This window comes from Balaenoptera ricei, chromosome 4 (genome assembly GCF_028023285.1).
Source record: "Balaenoptera ricei isolate mBalRic1 chromosome 4, mBalRic1.hap2, whole genome shotgun sequence".
Lineage (NCBI taxonomy): Eukaryota > Metazoa > Chordata > Mammalia > Artiodactyla > Balaenopteridae > Balaenoptera > Balaenoptera ricei.
Window position 1 is genome coordinate 152,161,651 of NC_082642.1, and position 12,976 is coordinate 152,174,626.

General features: G+C 39.9%; 1 protein-coding gene across 27 annotated transcripts in view; it reads right to left on the reverse strand.

Annotated features, from left to right (window-relative positions):
* Positions 1-12,976, reverse strand: part of SETD4 (SET domain containing 4) — a 459,131-nt gene that overhangs the window by 126,642 nt on the left and 319,513 nt on the right. Inside the window, exon 19 of one of the 27 annotated variants that reach the window (XR_009502981.1) lies at positions 428-446. The exons of the other annotated variants lie outside the window; for them this stretch is intronic. The gene's annotated coding sequence lies outside the window, so the exon portion shown is untranslated. Of the gene's footprint in view, positions 1-427; positions 447-12,976 lie in introns of those variants that run through there. 27 annotated transcript variants of the gene reach the window in all.

Sequence of the window (12,976 nt, forward strand, 5' to 3'; positions counted from 1 at the left end):
TTACCAGTGTCATGAGTTGAATTGTGCCCACTCCCTGCCTCCCAGAATTCCTAGGTTGCAGTCCTAAGCCCCCAGCACCTCAGAATGTCACCTAATTTGGAGATCGGGTCTTTACAGAGGTAAACAAGTTAAAATGAGGTCGCTAGGGTGGGCCTCAACACAATATGACTAGTATCAAGGAGAAATGTGGACACACAGACATACATACAGGGAAAACGCCTGGTGAAGATGAAGGCAGAGATCTGGGTGATGATTCCACAAGCCCAGGAACACCAAAGATGGCCAGCAAACCACCAGACACTCAGAGAGAGGCCTGGATCAGACTCTCCCTCACAGCCTCAGAAGGAACCAACTGACTTGATCTTGAAATTCTGGCCTCCAGAGTTGTGAGACAATCCACTTCTGTTGTTTCAGCCGCTCAGCTGTGGTTCTTTGTCACAGTAGCCCTATATACAAATGAATACACCCAGTTTTCATGTATCTGTTGATACCGAGCAGGACCCTGTGGGGCTCCTGGGCACAAAAGCCTTTCTGTGTCCACCATTTCTTGATTACAGGAAATAGGCTTCATTCAGCCTCCATGACCTTCCCTGAGTTCCAACCGGCAGGTTCAAGCAGTTGCTAATCAGGGAAGGGAGGGGATGTGAGACAAGGGAGGAACAGTTCAAAGAAACAAAATATAGTGCAGCCTTAGGGCTGAGTCCTGGTTCCCCATCATGGGATACACACAATATCTTTGAGTCGTTTTGCAGATACTGAAACCCCCATCAGGTGGAAAAAGTTAATGGTATGCTGCCCACAAGCACGTAGACCCCAGACCGGCTGGAACCAGATGGTTGATGGTGCTGACTCCCAATTACCTCACCACCAACCAATCAGAAGAATATCAATGAGCTGATCACGCCCTCTTTGCACAATTACTATAATACTCCTCACGACTCCCTCCAGGTCGGGAAACACAGTTTTGAGGGCGTAAGCCCGCTGCGGCCCCCTTTGCCTGACGAAGCAATAAAGCTATTCTTTTCTACTTCACCCAAAACTCTGTCTCTGAGATTTATTTAGGTGTCAGGGTACAGAAGCGGGATTCGGCTTCACTGTGACTCTGGGCACAGCTCCAGGCACATGTGGATAATAGTAACAGGGTCCAATGCAGATGTTGTTAGAAGGATTAAATGAATTAGTATGTGCAAGTGCTTCAAATAGAAGTTGACACAAAGGAAGCTATATATGCGTATTTGTTAAAGAGATTAAAAAAAAAATCCACATCTACGCCAGTCATTTTAGGAATTATTAGTTAATTTGTCTGACTTTGCAGCCAGGTGGTATTAGAGGGGTTTTTTAAAAAATCCTTTAGAAAGTCTAAAGGCCATTACTTATTCCAAGTACGGCCAACAAACTGTTATAATTAGAGCTATGTTGTTTTCTTCATTTTTCTTTCAATAGTGTGATCTGGCACTACCGAGGGCCGTTAGGTTTCTAATAAATTATTAATCTGGGAGTTAATAATTCATGTTAAATGGTGCTATAAGCCACTTTCTCTGGCAAATGTGAGCAAAGGTCATAACTTTTTAACAGCAAAGGTGAAACCTTTTCTAAGTTTCTTTTTCCATGCTCTATCATGGAAATATTAAGATATGGAAGGCAAATTTTAACCAGAGCTGAGAAAGCAAGATAATTCCAAGGGTAAAAGGTCTAGACCTTCAGTTGTATTTTGTGGACCAGTACTATCTCCACAGCCCCGAAGGAAGGAGAGAAAAGCTCCAGAGAACTCAGAGGTATGCCAGCCCCATGAGAGCCTTCCCAGGAAGGACACGGCAACTCAGGTTTGTGGATCTTTGACAAGACGACATATAATAATTATATGTTGATTCGTTGTTGATAAAAAAAATTTTTCAGAAAATAACAAGGCATTTGAGATAGTAACTCACCAGTGAGATTTTTTTTATAACAAATAATAATTCTTCTAAATTACAAGGCACGGCTTTAAGTATAGCAAGCACAGAACCCTAAGCAAATCCCGCTCACCATTGACATCTTTGATTTTAATTAATGTATTTAAGCTCTGCCTTTTTTTTTTTTCCAGAAAGAGTTTGAGGTTATTCCTGATTGCAGACCACAGAAGGCAAGAAATTAAAGGCTCCTTACCTCAATAAATTTGCATTTACTGTCCAACTCATTGATTCATCCTTGGGTCTAGGAAGCAATCACTGGTGACCCAGATGTTCTGAGTGTTTTCTACCTTTTTTAGCCCCGGTAATTACTTGTAAACTTCATGTCAAGCCACAGACTGGTGTAATGAAATAATATTTGCCCATTTGGAGAATAAAATTCTTCTTAGTAGCTTTTTTTCAGTTTTGATTAAAAAATGTCAAATATGGAAAGAATGATGTCTGAAGACTCAGGATAAAACTTAAATGGAAACCACTAGTTTAAAGAGTTTCAGGGCTAAAAGTCAAGTCTTCTAGCTCTTGTTTTTCTAAAGAAAATTTGAATAGCATATGCTTTTCATTGCGCTCCTTCGCAGTCATTTACATATTCGGGAAATGTATATTTGGCAACAGGTCCTATTTTTAGGAGTCCTTGAAACTTGCCCTTTGAAAATGTTTTCACTTCTGGCACATATGTGTGTTTTCAGCAGAATAAAAATACAAAGCAAAAAAGAAAAATATGTACAAAAAGGAATGATTTTTCCAGCCCCATGGAGCATAATAAGAAAGCAATCATTCAGTTGTGACTTTAAAAATGGATTCATGCCTGGATTTTCCAAGTATTTCCTTCTAAATGACCATTTCTCTACAGAACTGAACTAATGTAAAGAGACAGGTTGTTCCAGTGCCAGAACTGAACAAGCAAAAAGGATGGAGGTTGTATTTTTATAGGAGGAACTTGACCAAATAATACCCTCTCTGTTTCCCCGCAGCCCCTTGGGTTGATGCAGAAGAAGGTGCCATATGCCCATTGTGTGGCTTGGAGCACGTTTTCCTGGCCTGACTCTTGATCACCATCAGACTATTATTTGCAGTCAGTAACAAAGATTCATCCTTGTGTCCATCAAGCAACAAGGAGAAGCTTTGTCACTTAGTGTAATTAATAGCTACACTTCACATGGGAAGATGGAAGAAGAATGCCCTTCTCATGTAGATTTGTGTGGATTCAGAACGGGCTTCGTGGAACCTTGCTGCCTTTTGACCATTTAAAAGGTCAGAACTCCAACAGAGGTAGTAAGATGGTCAGCCAAGGGTTCCTTTCTGTGGTTTGCTTCTGTTTTCAAGAGCAATAAAGTAAGGCTAACCTTTTAGTGCTTAAAGCTGTTCAGTCTTATTTAAAACATACTTGTGGAAACTAAACAGGCACACACCTAAATGCAACCTTGGACTAGTTGCTGTATTGAAGGAAAAAAACATTATAAAGGATATATTATTTGGATAAAATTGGAATATGGATGGCATATTAAATAAATGTATGATATTGATGTTAAATTTACTGAAGTTGATAAGTGGTCTGTGGTTATGGAAGAGAATAATTATCCTTGTTCTTAAGAAATATACACTGAAGTATTTAAGGATGACAAGTCACGATATATGTAACTTACTTACAAATGTTCAGAAAAAATACTTTGTGTGTCTGCGTATATGTATACGTATAGAAAGAGAGTACAAATGAGAAAGCAAATGGAGTAAAATGTTCACAACAGGTGAATCTAGGTAAAGAATATTTGTTGTTCTTTGAAAATATTCTTGTTGCAGTTTTCCTGGAAGTTTGAAATTATTTCCAAACAGAAACTTTAAATGTATATATATATAAATATATGTATATCTTATGGTTTGAAATTATGTTTTGAAGACGACTTGGAGAATGGAGAGACAAAAGCAAAGAAGAATTAAGAAATTAATTTCCTAGAAAATACTTCTCTTCAAGATGGGAAGATGACAGCTTCTTTCCATCTTCAGAGACGCATCAACACTTTAAATGTGCTTCTGCCCACCAGGCTCATTCTATTCTCTCCAGTCCTCCTCATCAGTTAATAGCCTTCAAAAGCATTCGGGTTGGTGCAAAAGTATCTACAAACAAAAAGTATCAGAATGAGCATCTTGGTGCAAATGATGCACAGCATCATCTTGGCACTGAAGACTTTCCTTCCACTGATGAAATATCCACTGAATCAGGCAAATGCGGTTCATTGAAGTTCAGTGTTGTAAAACTTTTAACACCTTTGAAATAGATGGCTATGTTCCAGACGAAGGTACTAAACAATGTTTTATAATGATGATAATAATAATAATAATTATAATTAGTATCATCCTATTCTAAGCTTTTAAAATGTATTAACTCATTTATTCCTCATAATCCTATAGGAGAGGTATTATACTTATTTCCAATTTACAAGTGAAGAAACAAAAGCCCAGAGAGACTACATAACTTGCCCAGGGTAACACAGCTGGTAAATTGCCAAATTTGAACCCTAGTGGTGTGAGTCCATAGCCTACATTTGTAATGACAACACTAGACTTCTCAACTACCCTCTCCTAGCACTCAGACATCAGTCTTTACCTGCTAGCCAGTAGAAACAGTTCTAATTATCCTAATCGATTGGTTAGGATGTCACTATGATGTCACACTGTCTTTGTTCAAAATCCCATCCCTCCCTATAGGGGAGGGTGGGGGGGAGACGCAAGAGGGAGGAGATATGGGGATATACGTATATGTATAGATGATTCACTTTGTTATAAAGCAGAAATTAACACACCATTGTAAAGCAATTATACTCCAATAAATATGTTAAGTAAATAAATAAATAATAAAATCCCATCACCTGAGTTTCACAAAGCAAACCTCTACTGAAAAGCCAAATTTCCTCTATGGCTGCAATTAAGTTTCTAAGGCCAAGCTCATTGTGTATTGAGATCACCACTTCCAAATAAACTAGAAAGATTAAATAACTAATTGCTTCTCCATGAACTCTTCAACAATTTTCTCATAACCCAAAATGATCTCTCCCCTCGAAACCCGTTGTGAATCATTAGGTGGCATCCAGTTCCATAACAAGAGGTAATGTATCAGTTCCATGTGCATAATCCCTGAGTGACTTAATCTAAGGTTTGTTTTGTTAGTTTGGCTAGTACTTCACATGGGTTTGCATCAAGAAACCTATTTTCCCCTCTCAAGAAGCATGAGATCCGTGGTAGCCTTTCTTTTCTCTTTTAATCTTTTTTTTTTTTTTTTTGAAGTATAGTTGATTTACAATGTTTCAGGTGTACAGCAGAGTGATTCAGTTAGAGATAGATGATGCTAGATAGATAGATAGATAGGTAGATAGATAGAGAAATATATACATATATATTCCTTTTCAGGTTCTTTTCCATTATAGGTTATTACAAGATATTGAATATAGTTCCCTATGCTATACAGTAGGTCCTTGTTGTTTGTCTATTTTATATATAGTAGTGTGTATCTGCTAAGCCCAAATTCTCAATTCATCCTTCCCCTCTGCTTTCCCCCTTGGTAACCATATGTTTGTTTTCTATGTCTGTGAGTCTATTTCTGTTTTATAAATAAGTTCATCTGTATCTTATTTTAGATTCCACATATAAGTGATATCATATGACATTTGTCTTTCTCTGTCTGACTTACTTCACTCAGTATGATAATCTCTAGGTCCATCCATGTTGCTGCAAATAGCATTATTTCATTCTTTTTTATGCCTGAGTAATATTCCATTATATACATACTGCATCTTCTTTATCCATCCATCTGTCAATGGACATTTAGGGTGCTTCCATAATGGTAGTCCTTCTTGAAATAAACAACCACTTACTTCAGGTAATAGTATTGATAGTACTGGCCATAGTAGTAGTACTAGTCACGGTAGTGGTGACATTTCACTGAGGATGAGGCACAGTTCTGTACTTTGCCACATCCTTATGATGTAAGTACTATGAGTTTCCCATTTTAAAGATGAGGAAGTTGAGGCACAGAACAAGGAGGGCATCCTGGCCATTGGAAAGTCAGATTTGGCAACCACCTTGTATTGGTCAGACAGTCTAACCACTATAGCAAACAATCCTAAATCTCAGCAGCTTAATCTAATAAAGGTTTATGTCCCACTTGTCTGATCACAGTCTGATCAGGCAGTTAGCAGCAGCCTTCCACAAGGTGACTCAGAGACCCTGGCCCCTTTCTCCTGGCGATTCCACCATCCTCTGGTCCTCGGAGTCCTCCTTGGACCAGGTCTAGCCGGTGGAGAATGAAGAGGCATGGAATGTGGTCTCCTGTGTGACCAGGAGAAAAATGAGCCCCTTGGTGAACACTTGGCATGTTGTCAGAAAGGTCACAGAAGCCTGGGTTAGATTGGAGCAAAGAAGAGAGAAGAATTTTGGTCCCTCCCCACCTATCCAGCATGGCATGCTTCACTTCCTCCTTCACCTTGCCCCACACAGAGAACCTACAACCACACACATCTTCTGGGGTCAGGAAATCACATTGTGATTCCTTGTGCTTTCAAGAGCAATCAATCCTGAGTCTTCTGGGCCAGGGTCTCCCTCAACAACTAAACAAAAGAAGCAGTGTCCGGTGATGGCCAGAGGCTCGAGAACTTTCTCTGACTCACCTGAACTTTGGCCTGAAATAAGCAAAGCCCTAGGATACTGACACGGGCTTGACCTGGGCATAGCATTGTTTCTGAGTGCTTAGACTGGGCTGTCACTCTGGTCCCCACCACACCTTCTTTGTTATGTCACAAAACTTTCATGAATTTATGTCAGGCAAATCGGGGCTTAGCTGACTACAGTCACAGGCATCCAGGAAGAGCAGTGGTAAGAAGACAGAGGTGCTTGTCCATGGTTGACAAGCCCCCTCCTTGCTATTCAGTGATGTCCTATTTATTCTGAATATTTTATTTCATCTGTCAGTCTCTTTAGATATCCCTTTTTAATTATGTATAGTAGGGATATTTCTTATCAAACATCAGATTCTAGACATTCATAACTTTCATGGGCCCAGAAGATAAAACTTAATGTTGCCTCAAAAATACCTCTCAAAGATCTTGACTTTGCCAAATTTTATTGTTTCAGAGATCATGTATACAGTAATGCCACTACTCAAAGACATCTTTAATGTAGCATCATAAATCCAATGTCTCTTTAGAACATGTGAGTCAGCATAATTTTTTCCTAACAAGTTGGTATCTCAATGTCTTTATCCTCTGCTGGTATCAAAACTCCAGGGAAAATACAGTGTTTAAGAAACACTACAGTGTTCACTGAAAATATATAGCACAAAAATTTTCAAGACAAAATACAGAAATAATCATTCTTCCCTCCTCTTTCTTCCTACCCTTTACCCTTTCTTCTTCTAAGAGCTTTCAAATAAAAATTCAGAGAGGAGGAAACTTCCCAAATAAAACAAAACAAGCAAAGCCAATTAGACATAGTATCTAATTCTGTATATCCGTATAAAACAATGTTTCTGCATTAAAAACATTTTAGAAATTATGAAAAGTTGTAAAAATGAAATTAAAACCACTCATAATTCCATTAACCAGAAATGATCTTTTTTCTAAATTGGAATTAAATAGTATAAACAGTATATTCTACCTTTTTCCCTTTAGATAGTGTAAGCATATTCCCATTGATTTAGTGTACTTTGAAAACACGACTTTTCACAGTTACATGTCTGTTATGTGGTTGATAATAACATTGGCTTATTGCTGGAAATATAAGTCTTCATAATGTATTGTTATTATAAATAACACTATGATGAACATCTTAAGGTACCACTTGGTTGTTGATAATCCTTTACAACAACATGAACCATGGGCCTCTTCTCAGCTACTATGTGGATATGGATTGCTGATTTTCTGACTTGGACTGCTGAGAAAATGTTCCTGAGTGGCTAAGACACTTTTCTAAGGAAAATATGACAAAGCTTATTTTCAGTTATCCATGATAATGGAGGAAAGGGAGATGAAAACCCCAATTTCATGGACCTTCTGTTGGTCCTGAAAATGCATGAGAACGGATCCAGAGAATTCCTAGACACCATGGGTGGCATTGAGGGACTATTTTTATAATAACTAATTTGGTTCACTTTCTTTTGTGACAGTCGGAAACTTGGCCAATGAATCCTTTTGCTCCCTCTCTCCTCATTTGAGAGATTAGTCAATGTCATAGTCTACATAAAGAGAGATTATTTTTCTTTATACAAGTCACAAACATGGGAGGTGGAAATACACGAGAGATAGAAATGCAATTAATTTTGTCCGGGCCCTGAAAGTCGTTCATGAAATTGCCAAGCTGAGGGAAAAGACAAAGAGACTGTCGGGTGAGAAACCAAAATTGAGAGCCAGGAGACTTAGATGGTGGGGTAAGGGGAGGCAAGGGGGCGGGGGGTGGCACTGGCAGCCAGTGGGTCAACAGAACCTGAGCCAGAGGTCAATGGCCTATGGGGGTCAATGGGGGAGGGGGGGTGCTCTTTTTGTCCACAGTTCAGTGAACTTGCTGATTAGAAGAACAACTTAAGACTTTCATAAGCGCTGTGACCAAATCCCTACGGAAAAGTGTCTACGACAGCCCGAGCAAAGCCTGCAATGAATTGTTGGACGTAATTAAAGGTTCATGTCCCATACTGGTGGCAGAGGGTGAAGGAAGTTGACTTACAGAAACTAAGTCTTTTCCAACCCACAAGTCTCAGAACTCGCTCAGATTTGGGAAAATTCCATGAGCAAAAGGCAGACACACATTTACCACGACTCCCTCCATCTTGTGAAAAATTGCATTTTCCTGAGAACCCAATGTGCTTCTCCAGATGACACGTGTCCTCCCAACCAGAATCTAGGGAAAACTCTGGGAGGAGAAGGGCGGAGAGGCTTTAAAAACGCCTAGACACACGCTGAGTCACCAAGGGCTCTTCCAATGTCAGTGAGGGCCACCCCTGGGCAGAAGAAGACTCCCTTTCAGGCTGCAGCCCTGGAGACGACAGGGGTTGGGGGTGTGAAGAGGAGGAAGGGGCGGGGGAGCTCAGAGGCTCAAGTAGCAGCCTGCTCTTGGCAGGGGCGGCTGCTAATTTTCTTTGGCTGGCTCTGACTACCTGTCTGAAAGCGCTGCAATGCAGGAAGGAAATTTTTCAAAAGATTAAACTATTATTGTTTCCTGTGTGGCTCTCTTCGCTGGTGTATGAAAAAAAGCTTTAAGGGCACTTGAAAAGAGATTTGTCTGAATAGCATGGCTGTTGTGATTCATCTCCCCCTCCAGTGGGGATTTGGCCAATTTCCTCAGGAAAGTGGTTGATTAGGACCCATGGATTTATCCATGGCCTAAATATAAGATGTCATAAAGGTGATTAATGGTGAGCTCCCCATCAGAGGGGGTTAAGAGTTTATAAAAGCTATTTTTAACGGTCTGAAAGGGGAAAAAGAACCTCATTTGTAACGTTGCCAACGTGTTTCAAGAGTTAAAAACTTCTTTGTGGCCCCGGATAATTCATGCTACCCACTGTTAAAGGTCGTTGTATTTTCTGATTTTACAAGTTTGTTTGAAAAATTCATTCAGCATGTTTTGCTGTTTATAGAAAAGCACATGAGGAAAGGAAAATAAAATGTATTTCCCCCCCTGACTAGTGACCGCTGCTCCCGTAACACTTAAGTACAATAAAGTTGTTTGTTTTTTCCACCCTGCCTTGCTGTTTATGTCCCACCATACAAATAGCAATTGATGGAGGATATTCTGAGACAGTTTTCAGAGCCCAAGTGAAACTAGCCTGGGGTTCCCAAGTCAGGGGAAATCAGAGTTGTTCAGAAATCAGATGATGGCACTGATGGCCACTGGCAGTGTCTAGCGTGGCTCAGTGATGTCACGTTAACCAGAGATGCTCCAGAATGTGAATTCACTGTCCTGACAGTTCCACAAGGCAAGGTCCCTCCTCCAGTCACAAAGCAACCAGCTTTATTTAAAGGAACATAGATGATCTGCCTTCCTATAAAGCAGCTACCAAATTCTCTGAAACTGGCAATCAACCACTGGCCAAATCATGCAGTAAAGCACTAAAAAATATTTACTGAAAATAAAAGTTGCCAATGTTGGCTACATATTTGGGCCTTTTATGGAAACATGAAGTCACGGGTGCATTTGCTAATGTGTATAGGGCGGGTGGGATAAGGGGAGTGGAGTGTAATTGTTGAAATACAATCAATTGCTATGAACTATTTTAGTGCTTTCTGGGATCCTTGCATCATTTTGTAAGTTGACCATAATCCACATGGGAAACCTGATGTAGTACAAGGTGTTCTTTAAATTGTATATTTTTAGAATTACAACTATTTTTTTTTTTTTTTTAAAGAACTGTTATTTATTTATTTATTTTATTATTTTTTTTTTTTGGCTGTGTTGGGTCTTCGGTTCGTGCGAGGGCTTTCTTCAGTTACGGCAAGTGGGGGCCACTCTTCATCGCGGTGCGGGGACCGCTCTTCATCGCGGTGCGCAGGCCTTTTCACTATCGCGGCCCCTCCCGTTGCGGGGCACAGGCTCCAGACGCGCAGGCTCAGTGTTGTGGCTCACGGGCCCAGCCGCTCCGCGGCATGTGGGATCCTCCCAGACCAGGGCTCGAACCCGTGTCCCCTGCATTAGCAGGCAGATTCTCAACCACTGCGCCACCAGGGAAGCCCCAAGGTGTTCTTTAATTCCTTAATTTGTTTAGCAAACATCTAATGTGGCAGGAACACCGGACTGCTACTCAGTGCTAGAGAGGAAAATATGACTAAGGGCTCAATGAGCTCCTGAGTGAGCCTGGCAGATAAAGAAGCTTCTTACAAGAGTGAGATAAGTGATTTGATAATGTATATACAGACTCTCAGCCTGAGTCAGGGAGAGGTGAAAGTTTTTCTCCCAGAGTGCTAGAAGTAGAGATAATAATAGCTATCACAGCTAACTAGAAGCTTCTGTTGAAGGGCACAACCCAGAAGTTGAAGGAACGGCTCTCTTTGGGTCCTGTTGTCCTGAACTTACTCTGGTTACCACACCCAACTGCAGTGAAGACACAATATTATAAGCAATTAAATGTAAATTATAAGCAGTTTTTAAAAATTGAAGTATAGTTGATTTACAATTTATAATATGTAAATATTTATAACAAAGTGCAATCAATTTTCATAGCAATACAATATGTATAGGGTTTGTTCAAAAAGTCGTAGAGAATTTAAATGCAAGAGGAGCCAGAGGAGATGAGATCATCTTCAAGTCTTCAGACTCAAGGAAAGATGGCAGGAGTGAGGAAGATCCCTCAGCACTGGCTTTAGCTGCTGCTATGGCTGCGTCCTCAGCCGTGTTAGCTCTTCCAGCAGTAGGCTGTATCCCATCCATCTCTGTGTCTCCAGTGCCTAGTATAGCTCATTCCCTGTCATTTATTGACTCCTGATTAACGTTGAAGAGACGGGAAGAACATTTTAGTTGGGTTTTAAATAATGGATAAGATGTACAAAGCCCTATCACCAAAGGGCCATTTGACCTTGGCCTCACAACCACAGGGTCTCAAATTTGGACTTTCAAGATACATATATGACATATAGAGATGACACACAAGGTTGAAAGATGATGACATTCATCACACAACTTTGATCTCATGTTGCGTTATCAGGCTACCCCCCTGTGGTACACAGTGAATTAGTTTTTATAAAACTTATAAATATCTTGTGCCTAACACAAACATACAGCATTGTGGGCTTTGTGTTTGGGTTATAAAGAACTTGTTTGTTAAAATGTAAAGTTAGGTATTCTGGAATATTTGCAATGCTGTTTCCGCCTTTCTTCCCCTTGTTGTTGTTGTTTTTGTTTTGTTTTGTTTTGTTTTTTCACTTAGGGTCTCAAAAAACTTGATGTATCCTGAGCCTCTCTCAATCTTTAAAACTCCAGGAACAGATATTCTAAGGTTGCCCACTCCAAACTATACTCTTCAGTGCAAGTTCCCTGAACATCCCATCTTTTCTTTTCCATTTAGATTTGGTAACTGGTCTTCAACCAGTTTCCCAGGGTAAAGTCATGGGATTCCGGTAATTTCCTGGCCCTTTCCATCCTTCAAAACTGTTACTTTAAGGGCCAATAGTCTTTCTTGACCTGGGTTCTCAGGATACGCAGACCCTGGTTTCCAGCTAAGTCCAATCATTCATGGTAAGCAGGTAAACAAGGAAAGAAAGTGAGGATGGATATAGTCCTCCAACCCTGAGAATACCTGTTTAGACATTACTGCTTTTTGAGGCATCTACCATACCCTCCATTCAAAGTTTATAAGTACACACATAACTAGACCCAAATTCCAAATCTCTTACAAAGGACTTCAGTGCAAGCAATCACTAAGTGGGTTTTCTAAAAATATGTGATTTCCATATTCCATGCCAACACCCCAGGGTTCATCCTAATAAGAAATATTCATAAAAACAGCCCAAGAAAAAACAGAGCTGGAGGAATCAGGCTCCCTGACTTCAGAATATACTACAAAGCTACAGTAATCAAGACAGTATGGTACTGGCACAAATACAGAAATATAGATCAATGGAACAGGATAGAAAGCCCAGAGATAAACTCACGCACATATGGTCATCTTATTTTTGATAAAGGAGGCAAGAATATACAACGGAGAAAAGACGGCCTCTTCAATAAGTGGTGCTGGGAAAACTGGAGAGCTACATGTAAAAGAATAAGATTAGAACACTCCCTAACACCATACACAAAAATAAACTCAAAATGGATTAAAGACCTAAATGTAAGGCCAGACACTATAAAACTCTTAGAGGAAAACATAGGCAGAACATTCTATGACATAAATCACAGCAAGATCCTTTTTGACTCACCTCTTAGAGAAATGGAAATAAAAACAAAAATAAACAAATGGGACCTAATGAAACTTCAAAGATTTTACACAGCAAAGGAAACCATAAACAAGACAAAAAGACAACCCTCAGAATGGGAGAAAATATTTGCAAATGAAGCAA